The sequence below is a fragment of the Fundulus heteroclitus genome, chromosome 5, assembly GCF_011125445.2.
Source record: "Fundulus heteroclitus isolate FHET01 chromosome 5, MU-UCD_Fhet_4.1, whole genome shotgun sequence".
NCBI classification, from domain to species: Eukaryota; Metazoa; Chordata; class Actinopteri; order Cyprinodontiformes; family Fundulidae; genus Fundulus; species Fundulus heteroclitus.
The window spans coordinates 29376791-29395268 of record NC_046365.1 but is presented as its reverse complement, the minus strand read 5'-3'; the positions used below and the strand labels follow the sequence as shown (position 1 = coordinate 29395268).

The window sequence follows — 18478 nt, the reverse complement described above, 5'->3', positions numbered from 1 at the left end:
GACCCAAGGTACCCCCCCGACGACCTTCTGGTTCCTCCCGCTGTTCTGATCCCTTGGATTCCCCGGTGCTGCTCGGACCCGCTCCTGCCCCAGCTTCCCATGGACACCCGTCTCCTCCACCGTGTGCAAGGGCTGAGACCGCACTGCCCCCTCCCCGGTCAGGTTCCCAGCGCTTCGTGGTAAGCTTACGCTCCTACTGATTTCCGCCGGCTCTCTTCTGTGGACTAACCGTTTGTTCTCCTCCTTAGTGTGTTCCGGTTCCCTGGTCCCCAACTCGTGTGCCCCGGCGTCTGCTGTGGCAGATTAGCCCTCGTCCTCCCTGTTGTTCCTTTGAGAATAAAACCCGGGAAATCTAATCTGTTTCACCGAGTGTATTCTGCATGCGGGCCAAACATTTAAAAGCAAACATGACAAAGATAAGACAGAACTCTTGATTTTATAATGCCATACAAAGTCTCCTGTTCCGTAACATGTTTCTGCTGTTTTCTACACGAGGTCAACCATAGTGAGTCAATCAAATTTCTAGTTATTACTCATTGCTCAAAACTAGGCTACATTGAGTGTAATTCTTATGAAAACACAATATGCATTGCAAGAGCATACACTTGTTTTTGAGAACAGTTTAAGGGACATCACAAGCAAATTTCATGTCTGGCTTTAGGTCTTTATAGCTTCAGTACTTAATTTACAGTTCTATTTCTTTGCAAAGCTGCAAACAGTTTTAGGTATGAAAATGCCCAAATTAAGCATGTACTGAAGGCATCTCGGATGTTTGGAATTGAGATGTTTTTTTAACAATAGCAAGGTATTAATTAATGTTGAGAGAGCTATTGATTCCCAATATGTGCTACCTGTAACTCAACTGCCTAAATGGAATATCTGATGCAAAAAAAGTGCAATTTCTTTAACTAACATGTGTACCATGAAAGTACACATGACATCATCTGCCTACTCCGATTTCTTTTGTATTTTCATTCTTATTTTTTTCTCATTTTCTTTTTGATCCACTGTATATAGGAAGGTACACTGTATATAACTGATGCACCTTTTCCTACTTTTGGCACCTTCTCCTGACTATTGACTGACTATTGATCTGATGTGACAAGTGAATTTCTCCAATGTGAGATCAATAAAGACTATCTTATCTTAACACCAAGAATATTCATGAAATTTCACTTAAATATCTTCTTCCTCTTTACTAGTATATGTTAACTGTATTCTGATAACTCAAAATACACACTTTACTTTTGTTGAAGGTCGGCTTGTAATACCGTTTCACCTTCTAATCAGATTAAAGCCGTTTACTGAGGTGGAGGTGTTGCTAGCAGGATGTGCACCTGTCAAAGTGATGGAACATTTTATGGTTTTTAGAGAAAAAAACAACTTCTGGCCTTCATTAAACCTCATAAACATGTGGCCAGTGATGGTGAGAACATGTGTTTCCCTCTGTGCACGGAAATAAAAATAAAAAAAACATCCACAGTGCTGTGCATAAATAATTCAAATAAGGGAAAAGTACACCTACTAATTGTTCCATTTATCAGTTTGTAAAAAAGTTTTATGCAGAATGATTCAATCTATCTGGAAGTGTTTTTGCACAGACATGCACAGTAGTGTCTGTTTGGAATTGTTAGCATTGTGCTGAATTAGATCCCCTGCTTTCCTTACGTAAATTAATATAATAGATGAATATTTAACCTACGCTAGTGTCTAAAACTTTTTAAATATTTTCTTTAACACAAATGACTGGAAATTATTTGCACCTGTTGATCCTGTTGTTTTTGTGCAAAGTAGATGCTGCAGGGGGCTGTGGGTGTTTGACTGAAAATACCACAGACCACAAATCCTACATGAAACCAACATATGCATTTATTTTCATCTTGTTAGTGTCATACCTTAAATGCGCTTGTGATTCTGATGGTAAAAAATTAGAATGATAGGGTTTAATAGTTTAATTTGGTGTTTGCCTATGCAGCACACATCAAGAAAATCATCAGTCGCCTGCATATCATAAGGCAAGCATTTCACCCTGAGTATGTGAACATGCACAATATATAGGGAAAGCATATAAATCTATCGCAAAATTGAAGATGCATATTTTGTAATGCTACATTATGCGCTATGCATGCTACTGGTACAGAGTCAGCCCCTAGGTGTTTTAATAAACATATCCCTGTTCATGAGCCGATGAGTAATAGACTAAAACACTTTTCTCTAACAGGTCAAATAGATTTGTATCCATTAGTTAGAAGACATTAATGCAGTGCAGACGTCTTTGAGAAAAGAGGGTGGTCCTAAACAGTAATTACCTTTTTTTTTTTTTAATGGTGGCAGTTCTTAGTAGTGATCTTTCAATACTTCAGACAGTTTCTATCTTATCAGTCTTATCAGTGGTTTTGTGTGATATATGTTCGGAGAAAAACCCTATATGACGCTCTTTCACAGTGCGTGGGGGGGAAACTGAAGAAATTGAAGCAGATCTCGAGCTGCTTCACAAGCAGGTAAGACGCTAAATAGTTCTTGTCTCCTCTCAGGCTTTTAGTCTTCCAAAAAGAGCAGATTTATTACATCTTGTTGTGAGTTAATGAAGAGGAGCTAGTAGGCAGACAACTGAGGTAGCACTTTCTTTAGAGAACATGTTTTGAGGTTTGGATAAAAGACATTTATTATAGAAATGTTTCAGCAAAAAATCTTCAGTTGAATTCTAAGTGATTTTAATCTGCCTACCTCTACGCTCCCACCTACAGAAACAATGGAAGATTGTTTTGATTGTTCACTTATAGGATGTGAAAAACTCCAACAATTACATGTGGTTTAACTTATTTGTACATTTACAGCTTTTTCTCACTCCTAGTATTTCTTAGGTACCTTTAAGTACATTTTTACATTGAATCTTCATCTTTTCATTTATAACCCCCAACCCCTTACTTTAAAATCCCAAAATGAAATCCAATGCAACCAATGTTAAGATGTCACTTAATTTAAAAACAGAGTTGATCTGTGTGTATTTTAGTTTCAGTATGAATCCAGTTGTTCTGAGAAGTTTAGTACTCATAAGGTTGGTCTTACCTGAAGTAAGTGGTAACTCTACTATAGCGCATTTTAACCACATGTTCTCTCAGTAGGTGAAGGTGTAATCACAGCAGTTACTGAAGCATGATCTGAAACATTTCCTAATTTTTATGTCTTTATGTTGCACTGAAAATGTTCAGGAGATAGTTTGTGACTATTTGAAAACAAGAGTAAAACTAACTTGTTCCCTTTGTTTCATTTGTCAGCTAGAGGATGCAAAGAAAATCATTTAGGCAGTGAGTGATGCTCTCAATCAAGCAGAAGCCCTCAAACCTTCTGGCCACAGAAGTTTGAAATCCATCCATCCCAGATGATCATACCTCCCAAAAGAAGAACCCGTATACAGAATAATGGGGAGAACTAAAATAGGACTCTCTCTTTCTCTTCTGCTATATTTTCTTCAGCTCTACAGAGCTAGAGGTGATAATTGCAACAGCCTTCCACTGAAGAGTGAGTTTTTCGACTTATTACTCGATAAAAACCTATAATAATTCTATTTCCCTCAATAAAATGTCAATGTTCTTTTCTAGATCTTTCTTGTTACAATGACTATAATCGTACCATCACCTGTGTGTGGAACGAGTCACCTGTCTGTGATCATACAGATGATGTGTGCACAGTGCAAGCAGAACAAGTTCAAGAAGAACCGAGTTATACGAAGTAATAAGCAGTATCTTTTTTAGACATTAAACACATCCATATAACAACTGATGTATACAAAATTAATTAACACAAATATGTTTCTCTTTATACAAGGCCCTACACGACTTCCTGTAAGTTGAAGCCATTTGATGCCTCAAACCCAGCTTCAAAAAGCTTCTCTTTAGTCTTCAAAATGCGTTATACTGTGAGTACGCATCGAGTTGAATCAATGGTCTCAAATTTATACATGCTGGAAGGTGTGGTGGTGGTGTGTGAGGGGGCAGTTTTTGCTCCTTAAATAGCTTTTTATCGTTATCATCAAGGTACTCTTTTCTTTTTCATAAACCAAATATGATAATCTTTCCACTGCACCACATTTTTTCATGTTTAGTCTGATTTAAATGCTGAATTAACTTAGATGGCAGGATTAAAATCAGTCTTCTTGTGCCCCCCCCCCCCCCCCCAAAAAAAAAAAAACAGTTTAAAAATTCAGTGACAAACCTACACTTTTTATTGTTTTAAAACTGTTTTTCATGCTTTTATTTTTTTTTTTTGGATGTGAATCTTATCCTGTCTTATATTTAATCAACCTGTAAAGTCTTTACTTGTCAAGAATGAAAAAATAAAGACTTTTCATCATTACGTAGGAATAACCTAATTTTGAAAATTGGTAAATGAGTACTTTCTAAACGTAAATTATTTTTTTTTATTATTAATTTTCAGTTTATGTCCTATGATGAGTTATCCATTAAGGCGAACTGCACACATTCAAAACAAATTGACAAAATGTCCTACAAGCCATCGAGTCACAGTGAGTATTGATGCACACCTTACAAAAATATCCCTGCTCCTTAAATGTTGTCACTATACAACGACAAACTTTCAACCAGACCAACACAAATTGGATCATCATTAAAGATTTTTACAAATATGAATATGAAAACTGTGGCATACTTAGGCATTAACAGCTTTTTCATCTGACAACCCTAAATAAAATCTAGTGCAACCAACTGTTTTTGAAAATAGTATTGTGTTGTTTTCCTTTCATAGTTTCTGTATTACTTTTGTGGGACTGTCCCAGGAAACAGCAGTCTTTTCAATCGAAAGAGCCATCTTTTTACCCACTGCAACAAACTGAAATATGCCAAGAGCTGCAAAACTTACTTGAACCTATAACTTTTTGTTAAATGGCAACTTCTAGTACATTTGCATTTGTAATAAAAATGCCTTCTTGTACATCAAAACTTAGTTAAAAGCATGAGGGAACATCATCTTTTACATCTTAACCTTAATGACATCATCGTTTGTCTTTCAAAGATGGGAGGATGAGCATAAGTGGGAGTGGTAGTCTAGAGGTTGGGGAGCAGAACATTTGCCTCTTGGGGAAGCTGAAAGGGTTGCTGGTTTGAAACTCAGCCTGTCACTCTGGGTCCCTGAGCAAAACCCTTGACCACAGATCGCTCCCCATGCACCACTCAGTGTGGCAGCACCCTGTGCCCTAAGGAAGGGGTTAAACACAGAGGAAATGCTTTTATATCACAGGATCTTCATTAGTTGTGTATTGAATATTATTGCCATGAAGAGAAAGGCCAGAATAAGTCAGTATAACGTTATTGTTGTCCCTGGAGGGAAATTTTCTTTTCATTAGCCATCATTCATTAATGATTTATTAGATTAGATTAGATTAGATTCAACTTTATTGTCATTACACAGGCAACACAAGGCACAAGGCAACGAAATGCAGTTTAGGTCTAACCAGAAGTGCAATAGCAGGTGGATATTACTGCGAATAAAGTTTTACACATATGTACAGTAGCTTAAATTTACCAATCATAAAGGGGCAAAACTACGTTGCTATTTTTTAAATCCAAAGTCATGCGTGATATGCTGTCAGAAGAGTTGTCTTTCTTTTTCTAAAGCTGTTGTTTCTCCTTTGGCGGTCGATCGGCCCAGGCAGTGGGGTAAAGATTTTCATCATCCATTTAGTGGACAACTAAAAATCAGCACCCCTGCGGAGGTTTGGGGGGCGCTTTAAATTTAGATTCTTAGCTACATACATCTTGATTCCACATCTGTTGGTAACTGAAGGAAAATGATCCACTGATAATTGGAATAATCTGTCTTTAAAAGCTACAAAACCACAGATTAATCTTAGTCTGATTAAAGTGCAACTGCATTATCGCAACAGACACATACGTGGAAATTTTGCCAAAGTAACCAATTACTTAAAAATGCAGCTTGGTACATATCAGAACAAGTCAATTTAGTGCCGTTACAAATGTGATACTGGTCTTCAGGAATTCCCATCAAGAATAAATTGTATAAAACTGTATGACCTTGTACTATGGAAAATGTTTCACTGTCAAAGATAAATCATAACATTTAATCTGAACTTTTTAAATTTCCAGATGTTAAAAATAATCAAACTTTTACAGGCAAAGGTTCTTATAATATTTATTTAAATTCAAATAAAAATGAAGTACATAGTTTGAAAATTAATAAAACAAAATGGCAAAAACATCCTTGCACCATTAGTTTCATTTGGTTGTAGAGATTTTAAACAGATATTTCATAAAATACAGTGGAACTGCTAAAACCACACTTCTTAGGTGGCTAAAAACACTACTTAATACATTTTTCTATGAGCCACAGTAAAAGAGCCAAGGAGCCACATGGGACTCTGGCGCTGCATGTTGCTGTTGTCTCGTCCAGTGTGTAAAATCAAAGTAAAATAAATACATTGGAGTTTGTGGTTGTAAAGTGACAAATCTGAGAAAGTTCAACAAGGCGTAAATAATTTTGTTTGCCACTGTATAACCTCTTGTTGCGTTAACTGGCATCCATCTAGCTATTGACAACTGCTTGTTGGATTTTACAGTTAAGTTGAATCCACCAGAAAAACCCAATGTAAACCAGACTACTGTGACGTGGTTTACACAAGTTAAAAAACACTACCGAATTCGTCGTTTCCAGTCCCAGCTACAGTGGAAACAAAAAGATAAGTCATGGAATGTGAGTAAATATTCTAATATAATTTAAGGTTACACTGTTTTGAGTAAGTAACCTATAAACTGTAACAGCCTGCTAACTATCTGCTAATTGTTTTTCTTTGTCAGGATCCTTCTGTTCAGACTAAACAGAAGGATCGGTGCGAAAGGTCCTGTGAGGTGCAGCTGGATCCCAGTTTGCTCATAAAAGGCGAGACTTATGAAGCGCGTGTTCGCGTAAAAGTCTCTGAAGAAGCTCTAAATGGGATCTGGAGTGATTGGAGCCCCACAGAGTCATGGGTGTCACCAGTGGGAACACAGAAACCAATATCAGGTAAAATGTTGGAAAATTGAACAAAGTTATCCGGCTGAACCCATATTTTAATCTCAACAGTCCTTAGTTTAAGAGTTAAAGTCTGTTTGAAGCTTTCAAAAACTGGATTAGAAGCAGGACATTAAACTCTCCTTGGTAGTTTAGCTAATGTATGAATCACTCCCAAACCGAAGGAATATTGCAGATATATATTTTAAATTCAGTCGGGTATAAAAATGCAGCCTAAATCTCAACCACAACACACTTTAATCAAAATCTCTGCAGAAATATAAATATTGTAAGCATTGATCTCTGATTTTACTCTCTCTGTTCTGTGTTTTTCAGAGTGGGGCATGGGAGTTACAAGAACTGGTGTTTTTACCCTGGCAGCGATGGGTCTTTTACTCACTGGCGTGGTCCTGATAATACGTAAAAAGACACTGTGAGAGACCATAAGAACATTTTCCCAAAACAATTTTAGCAGACTGCAATATGTAATGTAAATCTGCTATTGTGTTATTGTGATGATTGTAATTGTTTCAGGATCTACATGGTGAAGAGTTTTATAGGTTTTAACGGTCCACCCTTACCTGACCCTGGGAAATCTGAAATCTTCCAGGTAATCATGTGGATTTCTCTAATTCACTCTTTAACTGTTTATTTGACCAAATGCACTTTTTTAAATCTTTAATTCATAAAACATTACACAAAGAAAAATCTGTATGTTTTAAGTGCATCTGAAAGTTATTTCATGCTGTGCAGCTCACAAGGCTTTCTGGAAAAAATAAAAACATAATCACAAAAGTATGTCCTCTCCTAAATAAACCAGACTCATGAACTGGAAGGGTTGAAACAGACTAAGATTCATGTAGCAGTCAAATATATTATAGACTTGGAGCAATGCTTCCCAAATCTTCTTAGCTTCCAGGCTACACAATAAGTTAAAGAGACCTGGTTATCTACTGAGTATAGCAAAAAGCCAGTTAAATAGTGGTATAATGACAGCAGGGGAAGCTTTAACAGCCAATGTATCACTTTATTTTCTTGTTTTGATCTCTTCTAACATGTATACCATACATTTGGTTTGCTAGATTTAGTTTTATTTCATTTGATTTCTGAAGAGGATATCACACTCTATGAAAAATATGACATTTTCAATTCTTTACCCTTTAAATAGAACATAAAGGGAAACAGTTAAATCTGATTTGCAAGCACTTTTTACATAAAACTACTAAGTTTAATATATTTTATTGGAATGCTATGGGATAGACCAGTTCAAAGTAATTTAGAAATTATATGTTATGGTCTACACCCTCCACAAGGACAATAAGTAAAAAAAAAAAAAAAAAAAAAAAAAAGTAATTGCTAAAATGAAGCTAGCAGTTCCTAGAGTTCTTTATCTGCCAATACTAATGGAAAGCTGAGTGGAAGAAAAAAAAACCACGGTAGAGAAAGGTCCCCAACCATCGGGGATAACACCAACCTTGAGAAGATTGTGAAGCAAATCCCATGTCAGAATCCACGCTTCAAGAACCACCACAAATACTTATCTGGGACATGGGCTACAACTGACACATTCTTTGTGTTTATCCATTCCTAAACTAGAAAGTCCCAGAAACCTCTTGCTGGCTAAACAAAACAAATGACTGGGGTGTTACTGGACTAACTTTTTCTATACCATCATTCAGCTTACTATTAATATGACTGTATAGCATATGATTTAATGTCTTCAGTGAATCTTCAGAGTCCTGTTCTTCCTTTCTTTCAGTCACAATTAATGTAGTACATTTTTGTTGGATATGGCATAACGTCAGTAAAGATAAGATGTCTTTTGATGATGTCTTGCAACAAGTTCAATAGATGTTTTAATTTGTTTAGTTCGGGGCAGCATTTATTGGCATCATTTCTATATTTAACAATGTCCCTGATTCAAATGTGTATGTTAGCTTTAAAATGCACTGACATGAAATAAATATTTGAACGGACGTAACTTATTTTGATAAATTGCTTACCTTTAAGGTCTGACATTTGTGATGGTGATGTTGGAAAAATAATGTGTCTTCTGATAGTAACACTGTTAATGGAGAATTATTCTGAAGTCACTTTGGCCTCACCAAAGTTCTGTTTGGATCAGTTAACCATGCCGAGCTTGGTTCTGACGACCGTTTACACATCACGCTAGCACGGTTCCTCGCCTCCTAGTGACGATCTACGGTACTACTGCTCTCTAGGATTTAAGGAGCGACTCAAGCAAATCAAAATGCCGGCGCCCTTAACATTCAGGAAGTTATGCTTGGCTATAATTGTCCCGGTCCCGCTGCAGTCTGCGTCTGCACTGTCTCTGCCCGTCTTGCTTTTCCCCTAATACTGCACAGTGACCTTCCCATGAGACAAAACTAAGACAGTCTATAGTAAACAATCAGTATCCCTCAGCAGCTGCAGCATTTGGCCTTGCAATCAGCAAACAGTGGATCTTATACACAGACATCAGGTCGCCATAGTGACTTCAGAATAATAATTCTTATAACACAGACGCAGGAAACAACAGACCTTGAGGTTCATCACACTGCTGAGCAGAATCATCACTGGAAATCGTGTGGCATGGAAGGTAAGCTAGTATTTCTATGAATTAGATCACAAAAATCTTTGCAAAGTATGTCATCAGAGAATGCATTTCTCCTAATAGGTCATGCATCCTCCTCGGTCACTCCTATCAGCCTGATTACAGCCCCCTCCTCGTCGATTCCATGCAATAAAGAAGCCTGATCGGCGAGTGGAGCTCCCAGTCCTCTTACGTCTCTTCCTCATACGTTTTTACATAGTATTCGATGGATAGTCACCCACATTAAACGTCCAGCGGCAGCATTTACATTTTTTGAAGCAGGTCACCTTGGTTAACATAGTGGGTTGGAAAACAGAGGGGGTGGGGGCGTTTATGATATGGCTACTGGATAAATCATATCCCAACATGCACAATTAGACAAGTGGTATTGCTTGCAACCTTTTTGAAACTGAGAGCTACCTTCATTGGTGTTGTCATATGAAGGGCTGCCAGTACTGACCTTTGAACTAGAAGAGTCAAAGATCACCTTGACTTTATGTAAAATAAATATTTTTTTTCCTGCACTGTTATTGATATTGCCCTGCGACAGACTGGCGACCTGTCCAGGGTGTACCCTGCCTCTCGCCCATTGAACGCTGGAGATAGGCACCAGCACCCCCCGCGACCCCATGAGGGATAAAGCGGTTTGGAAAATGGATGGATGGATGGATGTTATTGATATTGTAATTTTTAAATCTACATAAATGCAAGTGTGATTAAGCAAGAAGAGTAACTGAATAAAATAAAGTTTTGGTGATTGTGCTTTTTTTGGAACAGGCTAGTGGGCACCAAATGTGGTCCTTGAGGGCTACTTGGCGACCGCGGGCATCATGTTGGTGACACGTGCACTATACAATTTCCTTTTCTTGCTTTATATGCTAGATCTTTCATTAAGCACAGCCAGGTGTTTTCCAGAGAATATCCTGCTGCCACTTGTAAATGTTACAGGTACAGAGTTTTGGAGTTTTCATATGCCTGGACTGCGCCACCTGTTTAGGCTTCACAGGCTGAGTATTATGCTGCCCTGGTTATGACGAGTTAAACCATATAAGCTCCTTAGGATCTACCTACACCTGAAACATCAACTTACAAAATAAGGGGACCCACAGGGGTGTCAAACTCATTTTGGTTTAGGGGCCGCATTCAGCTGAATCTGATCTCAAGAGGGCCACACGAGTTAACTCATTGCAAGATTAAATAGAACTAATAAAAGTGGACTTGTTGTTGATTTTTATGTTAAATTAATCTCACTTTTAAACATTATGAATAACCTCAGCGTTTTTAAGAAAGTATGTGCAATTTCAACAATACTTTTACTCAGTTAAACATGTACTTAATTGCATTATGCATAAGAACTGATCACAGTGATTGTACAATGTTGAAAAACATTTATTCACATTTTTTGGAACTTAAAAACACTGTCCTGCATGACAAAATACATCAAACAGATAAAAATTAAGAAATTATTTAAAATCAATTTTCCACATTTGAAGCTCAGTGCTACCATCTGCTGATTAAAACACAACGCCTCTCGTGGACAACATAGGAACTGCAGATTTTCAATTAAACGAAGTACATGTTTTTTTCAATAATTGTTTTATCATTCTTTTCCTTTTATCTCCTCTTTCTTTCACCTTTTGTTTTTTTTTCTTCTTGTTCTTCCTTTCCTCTCCTACTTTCCCATTGTAGTGTCCATATCATTTGAGATATTCACCGCATGAATCATAAAACTATTTACATTCATAAATCAAGCGGAGCACTATGGCAAAAGCAGTACTGCTCCACTTGTGAAAGTCAAATCTGATGAGCTCTTTTTGGCATTAAGACAACAATTCTTATTGCCACATTGCCAGACAAGACACTGAAAAAAATAAAATATATATATTTTTTTTTAAATAATGATAATGCATTTAGCCACCGGGCCGGGCTAAATTGTTCGGCCGGATCCGGCCCGCGGGCCTTATGTTTGACACCCCTGCACTAGAACATGGGGGACAAGTAAAAGTGAAGTGCAAGAATATTCTTCAAAATGGTATCCTTTAATTATTATACTGTATTTTAAAAAGCCACTTTTCCCTCTTTTTAAAAACCACTGTTAAATGAGGTTTGTCTGTTTAAATAGCCACCAAGAAAAAATCTCTCTACAATTCACTGCTAAAGGATCCTGTCTATTTCGCAATATGCGATTCATTCGAAAAGCTCTGCAAATTATTCTTGCACCTTCCGCAACAGGTTGCTGTCGTAAAAATGGACAAGACATGGCTACGACAGACTTCCCTATCTCCACCGCTTATGAAGCCGCAATCTAATCCTGTTTACATGAAATAAGCCTGCTCTCGAGCAGGTTTAAGCTGGCGCACATGTTGCTATGACAGCAAGTCCAGGATGAGTTTCGAAGAACCAAACGATCCAAGATCAAGCCAAATCGTAAACAATCAAATCCAGCTAACTGAGTTAGCGACGTACAAAGAACGGACCCCTGGGCCTAATTTCTAAACTGAGTCATTTATTTGGGTATGGGCTGCAACTTGTCAGATCAGTGCCTGCACTGACGCCTCCACTGTACTTCCAGAGTAAAAGGATCAGAAAAGTGCTACTTCAAACAGGTAGGACAGAGCAGACGTAGGAAAGACGACGAGGAACCAGCAGGGAGGAGCATACTGAGGTGAGTATATATAGGAGAGCTGGCAGGTGTATTGAGTCCGGACTTGATTATTGCAACAGGTGAAACTGATCAGACATGGAGTGGAACTGGGCTGAGTGAATGGTGGAAGGGGGAGAGTGAACGGAACAAACAAGGCGGTAGGATTTGAATTTTGGCGGTTAGCATAAACTGTACATTGACTGTAGCTACATGGCTTCTACATCAGGAGGAAATAGTGGGAATGAGATGGAATGGATGATTTCTAGATCATCACGAATGAAAAGAACAATTAAGAAAAGACAAGAAAGAGCAAGAAGTTGGTCAGAAGAAAGTGAGACAAGAGCAGACATTAGCAAAAGAACAAAAACAAATGAAAGGGCGAATTCAGATGAACACAGTCAAGTTAATTTAGAAGCAGAATATAAAGTTGTGGTAGAATTCAAGCAAGAGGGGGGAGCTATACATCCCATAAAACTGACTAAAGCAATAGAGGCAGAAATAGGAAAAATAAAAATGGCTAGAATCATGAACAACAGAAGAGTGTTGATACATGCTAACAGCGAATCACAGCAACAAAAGATCATGAAAATGAAAAACCTAATGGGGGAAAGAGTTAGAACTCATATACCAGGATTGTTAGCGAGGCTAAGAGGAGTGATTTCAGGAGTTCCGCTGGAAATGACAATGGAAGATGTAAAAGCAGAAATCAAAGGAGGGAAAATAACTGATGCCACTAGGATTAAAAGTAAAAGAGACGGAGAACTTAAAGATACTATGGCAGTAATTTTACAGTTTGAAAATAGTATGCCTGGAAATATCCAGCTGGGTTACATGAACTATAGAGTTAGAGAGTATATCCCTAAACCCCTCCGCTGTTTCAAGTGTCAAAGAATGGGACACACTGCAAAGGAATGCAAAGGAAAAATCAGGTGTGCAAGATGTGGAGGTCCACATGAATATGGAAAATGTGAGAAAGATGCAAAAATCAAATGTTGTAATTGTGGAGGAGAACATAGTGCAGCTTATGGTGGATGTCAAATACAAAAGGAAGCTAGGGAAGCTCAAAGAGTTAAAATTACAGAAAGAATTTCATATGCTGAAGCCTTAAAAAGAGTAAAGAAAGACAGTAATAGAGGAATGGGAGAAACAGGTCAAAGAAACTCAGCTTGGAATATAAATCAAGTGCAGAACGGGCAGAGACAAATACTGGCTCCAAATCCAAATATCCAAAATGCATGCTTGCATAAATGTAGAGTGGATGAAGATACGATGGTGGTGAAAAAAGAAAATTTCGTAGCATTTATATGCCATATTGTTAATGTAACAGTGCAAATGAAGAAGAAAAGTGATAAAATAAAGGAAATAGTTACAGCAGCTGGAAGATTTTTAGATATGAAAGAAATACAAGCAGATCAAATACATACCATTCTAAGTGCCACTGAAACTACAGGAAATACCCAGGACTAGGATTCAAGTGTTCTTTTTAATGGTTCTATATATACTTCAATGGAATGCTCGAAGCTTAATAGCCAATGGACAAGAATTTAAAAAGTATATTTATGAATTAGAAATAATACCTGATATTATATGTATACAAGAAACATGGTTAAAACCAAATCTAGATTTTAAGATCCCTGGATATAACATGGAAAGACAGGATAGAAGTGATTGTAATGGAGGAGGATGTGCTACCTTAATTAAAGATGGAATAGCTTATAAGAAAATCCAAATGAATGATGAATTAGAATGTATTATTATAGAAATATTTAATGTAAGAAAATATGGTAATATTTGTCAGGATGCAGCTTATTGGCTGCATGCTGAGCCTCTCTCCCTCTCTCTTGTTCCTGCGCAGCCTGATCAGTTTCACCTGGCAGGCTGCAATTAACCCACAACTGCTTCCACCTGTTCCCACCGCTTTATCAGACTCACCTCTTTCTGTTCCCGTCGCCGGTCCATAGCGTTCACTCCCGCTCAGTCCCTGCCAGTCTTTCTTGTCAGCTCCGTTCGTACCCGTCAGCCTGAAGACTCCGTTCACCTGGTCATGTTACAGTCAGCCCATAGACTTTCCGACAGTTTTGTTTCCTCCAGTATTCAGCTCAGACGTTCAGACCTCCACCGCTCGGCTCAGACGTTCAGATGCTCCACTACTCGGCTCTGAGGTTCTGCTCGCCTCTGCTCAGCTCTGATGATCTGCTCGCCACTGCTCGGCTCTGACGTTCTGCTCGCCTCTACTCGGCTCTGATGATCTGCTCGGCTCTGCTCGGCTCTGATGCTCTGCTCGGCTCCGATGCTCTGCTCGCCTCTGCTCGGCTCTGATGATCTGCTCGCCACTGCTCGACTCTGACGTTCTGCTCGCCTCTGCTCGGCTCTGATGCTCGGCTCCGATGCTCTGCTCGGCTCTGACGTTCTGCTCGCCACTGCTCTGCTCGGCTCTGATGCTCTGCGCTCCACGGCTCTGCTCAGAGGTCCTGCTCTCCAGTGTTCGGCTCCAGAGTTCCTCCCGGTCAGTCTCTCCACACTCCTCGTGCCAGCCAGCTTCTACACCCTTCACCTCCGTCCGTTGAAAGACTCTGGTCTCATCCTCCATCTTCCAAACTATTCAATAAAACTCACTCATAAGAACTGACTCTGTGTGTGCGTGCTGTGTCCGGGTTCATCCCAGAAAAATATATCATAACATTATGGACCGGCCAAGGGATGAACCCGAGCACGCACAGAGCCTGGTGTAGAAGCTGGTAGGATCTGCCTCGCCTCCGGTTCGTCTCGCCTGGGTCGCAAAGTTGCGACGCCACGCTTCCGTCTCGCCTCGCCTGGGTCGCCGTGCGGCGACGCCTTGCCTCTGTTTCGCCATGGTCGCTGGATTGCGACGTTACGCTTCTGGTTCGTCTGCCGAGGTCGCATCCGCGACGCCCCGCTTCTGACTCAGTTTCCTGGTTCGTTTTTTGCAAGTTCCGCCTCCTACGCTGCGCAGCCGTTAAAGACGGCGCTCCTCGTCGTCGCTGCCCAGCGTTAACTTTTGCTGCTGCCCAGCAGATTCAGACTTTGCTGCCCAGCGCCTTCTGGTTTTTGTTTGGAGTTATTTTTTGGTGTTGTGTTCTAGATCTGCTTTAGTTTCTAGTCTTTTTGTATATTTTTTATTGTTTTAGAAGATTTATTTCCGCCTTCTGTTCTTTGTTTTGGCTCAACCTTAGTTTTTGCTTTACTTAGGATTTTTTGAGATTTATGTTGCTTTTGAGTATTGTGTTTTATTTTGTTGGTTTTGTCCGGGTTTTTGTGTCCCAGGTTTACTCTAGTCGTTCGGGTTTTTTTTAGTAGTCTAGTTTTTGGTTTTCTTAGTCAGCTAGTTCGGGTTTTGTTCTCAGTCTTCTTGTTTTAGCCATAGCCCTGATTTAGTGTTCTAGGTTCGCCTTAGTCTTCTGAGTTTTGTTTTTGAGTTCCAGGTTTTTATTTTAGACTTCTTGCTTGCTTCTGTACAGATTTCTAGCTTTAGTTATCTAGTTTTTCATTAATTTAGTCGTACTTGCCCTCATCTCCCTGTTCTGTTTCGTTTCATGGTTTTGCTTTAGCTTTTGGTTCCTTTCCTAGTTTACCAGTCTTGTTTTGATTTTTCAGTTTGAGACCCTGTAGTTTCGTCAGCCCTGTAGTTTCGTTAGCTCTGTAGTCCCTGTCTTGACCCTGTAGTCCCTGTCTAGCCCCCGTAGTTTCAGTCTAGCCCCTGTAATTCCAGTCTAGCCTCTGTAGTTTCTGTCCTAGCCCTGTAGTTCTAGTCTTGTTCTGTATTTGTTTTTTTTTGTTTTTTTTGTTTTTTTTTCTTATTTTTAGTTTTGTTTTGTCCTTATTTTTCCCCCCTTTAGTATTTAGGTGTCAGGGTTCCTGCGCTGTATGGGTTCCTGCGTTGGATGGAGTCCAGCGCTCTTAAAGGTCCCTGCGTTCTCTAGGTCCCTGCGCTTTCTAGGTCCCTACACCCGTCTCCTGTTTTCGTTGCGTTGTATGTTTTGCCCTGTTTAGGTTAGTTTAGTTCCCTTCCGTAGTTGTTTTGTTCTGTCTTGCCCTAGTGTATCTGTGTTGTTCCCCTGTTTAGGCGCGTGCAGGTCGCTGCCAGAGCCCTCCGGCGCACCCATGTCGCCGGCTGAGCCCTCTGGTGGGCCAGACTGTCGCTGCCCTGCGCATGCAGGTTGCCGCCAGAGCCCTCCGGCGCTCCGATGTCGCCGGCTGAGCCCTCTGGTGCGCCAGCCTGTCGCTACCCAGTGCACGCAGGTCGCCGTCAGAGCCCTCCGGCACTCCGATGTCGCCGGCTGAGCCCTCTGGTGCGCCAGCCTGTCGCTACCCAGTGCACGCAGGTCGCCGTCAGAGCCCTCCGGTGCTTAAGTCGCTGTCTGTGCCCTCTGGCGCGCCTGGCCTGTTACTGCCTAGCTCACCCTCTTGTTGTTGTTCCCTTGTTTAGGCGCTGCCAGAGCCCTCCGGCGCCCCTATGTCGCCGGCTGAGCCCTCTGGTGCGCCATCCTGTCGCTGCCCAGCGCACGCAGGTCGCTGCCAGAGCCCTCCAGTGCTTAAGTCGCTGTCTGTGCCCTCTGGCGCGCTTGGCCTGTTGCTGCCTAGCTCACCCTCTAGTTCCCTGGTGTTTAGGTCCTGTTTTCCTGGCGTTTAGATTTAGTGTTCCCCGGCGTGTTAGGACGCCTTCTGATTCTCGGTTCCCCAGCGTGCTAGGACGCCCTCTGATTCTCGGTTTCCCGGCGTGTTAGGACGCCCTCTAATTCGTGGTTCCCCGGCGTGTTAGGACGCCCTCTTTTCTCGGTTCCTCGGCGTGTTAGTACGCCCTCCGTTCTTGTTCCCTGGTGTTTTAGATATTCCTGTTTCCCTTGTGCCACGGCGTTCCCTTTGCGCCCCGGCATTCTTCTTCCTCGCGCCCCGGCGTTCTCCCCACGCCCCGGCGTTCTCTTCCCCAAGCCCCGGTGTTTCCCTCACGCCCCGGCGGGTTTTCCCCTGGCGTTTCTGTACACCAGTCGTGTTCCAGCAGGAGTTGTTGAGCCTTGGTGTTTTCGTACGCTTGTTCTTCCCTCTGGCGTTGTCGTACGCTTGCTCTTCCCTCTGGCGTTGTCGTACGCCTGTTCTTCCCTCTGGCGTTGTCGTACGCCTGTTCTTCCCTTAGGCGTTAAGTACGCCCGTTCTTCCCTCTGGCGTTGTCGTACGCTTGCTCTTCCCTCTGGCGATGTCGTACGCTTGTTCTTCCCTCTGGCGATGTCGTACGCTTGTTCTTCCCTCTGGCGTTGTCGTACGCTTATTCTTCCCTCTGGCGTTGTCGTACGCCTATCCTTCCCTTTGGCGTTAAGTACGCCTGTTCCTTCCCTTTGGCGTTAAGTACGCCTGTTCCTTCCCTTTGGCGTTAAGTACGCCTGTTCCTTCCCCTTGGCGTTAAGTACGCCCGTTCCTTCCCTTTGGCGTTAAGTACGCCCGTTCCTTCCCTTTGGCGTTAAGTACGCCCGTTCCTTCCCTTTGGCGTTAAGTACGCCCGTTCCTTCCCTTTGGCGTTAAGTACGCCCGTTCCTTCCCTTTGGCGTTAAGTACGCCCGTTCCTTCCCTTTGGCGTTAAGTACGCCCGTTCCTTACCTTTGGCGTTAAGTACGCCCGTTCCTTCCCTTTGGCGTTAAGTACGCCCGTTCCTTCCCTTAGGCGTTAAGTACGCCCGTACCTTCCCTTTGGCGTTAAGTACGCCCGTACCTTCCCTTTGGCGTTAAGTACGCCCGTACCTTCCCTTTGGCGTTAAGTACGCCCGTTCCTTCCCTTTGGCGTTAAGTACGCCCGTTCCTTCCCTTTGGCGTTAAGTACGCCCGTTCCTTCCCTTTTTGGCGTTTCCATACGCCCGATCCTTCCCTTTTTGGCGTTTCCATACGCCCGATCCTTCCCTTTTTGGCGTTTCCATACGCCCGATCCTTTCCTTTTGGCGTTGTGTACGCCCGATCCTTTCCTTTTGGCGTTGTGTACGCCCGATCCTTTCCTTTTGGCGTTGTGTACGCCCGATCCTTTCCTTTTGGCGTTGTGTACGCCCGTTCTTTCCCTTTTGGCGTTGTGTACGCCCGTTCTTTCCCTTTTGGCGCTGTGTTGCGCCCGTTCCTTCCCTTTGGCGCTGTGTTGCGCCCGTTCCTTCCCTTTGGCGCTGTGCTGCGCTCGCTCTTTCCCCAGCGCTGCCAAGCACTCGCTTTTTCCCCCGGTGCAGT

The 18478-nt window shown here is 41.4% G+C and overlaps 1 protein-coding gene across 3 annotated transcripts in view; it reads left to right on the top strand.

Annotated features, from left to right (window-relative positions):
• LOC105915387 overlaps positions 1-18478 on the top strand; it is a 65284-nt gene that overhangs the window by 16130 nt on the left and 30676 nt on the right. Inside the window, exons 1-4 of one of the 3 annotated variants that reach the window (XM_036137369.1) lie at positions 3405-3522; positions 3603-3732; positions 3829-3919; positions 4438-4525. The exons of 1 other annotated variant lie outside the window; for it this stretch is intronic. The gene's annotated coding sequence lies outside the window, so the exon portion shown is untranslated. Of the gene's footprint in view, positions 1-2472; positions 2502-3404; positions 3523-3602; positions 3733-3828; positions 3920-4437; positions 4526-18478 lie in introns of those variants that run through there. One more of the 3 variants, XM_036137365.1, reaches the window with a different exon arrangement.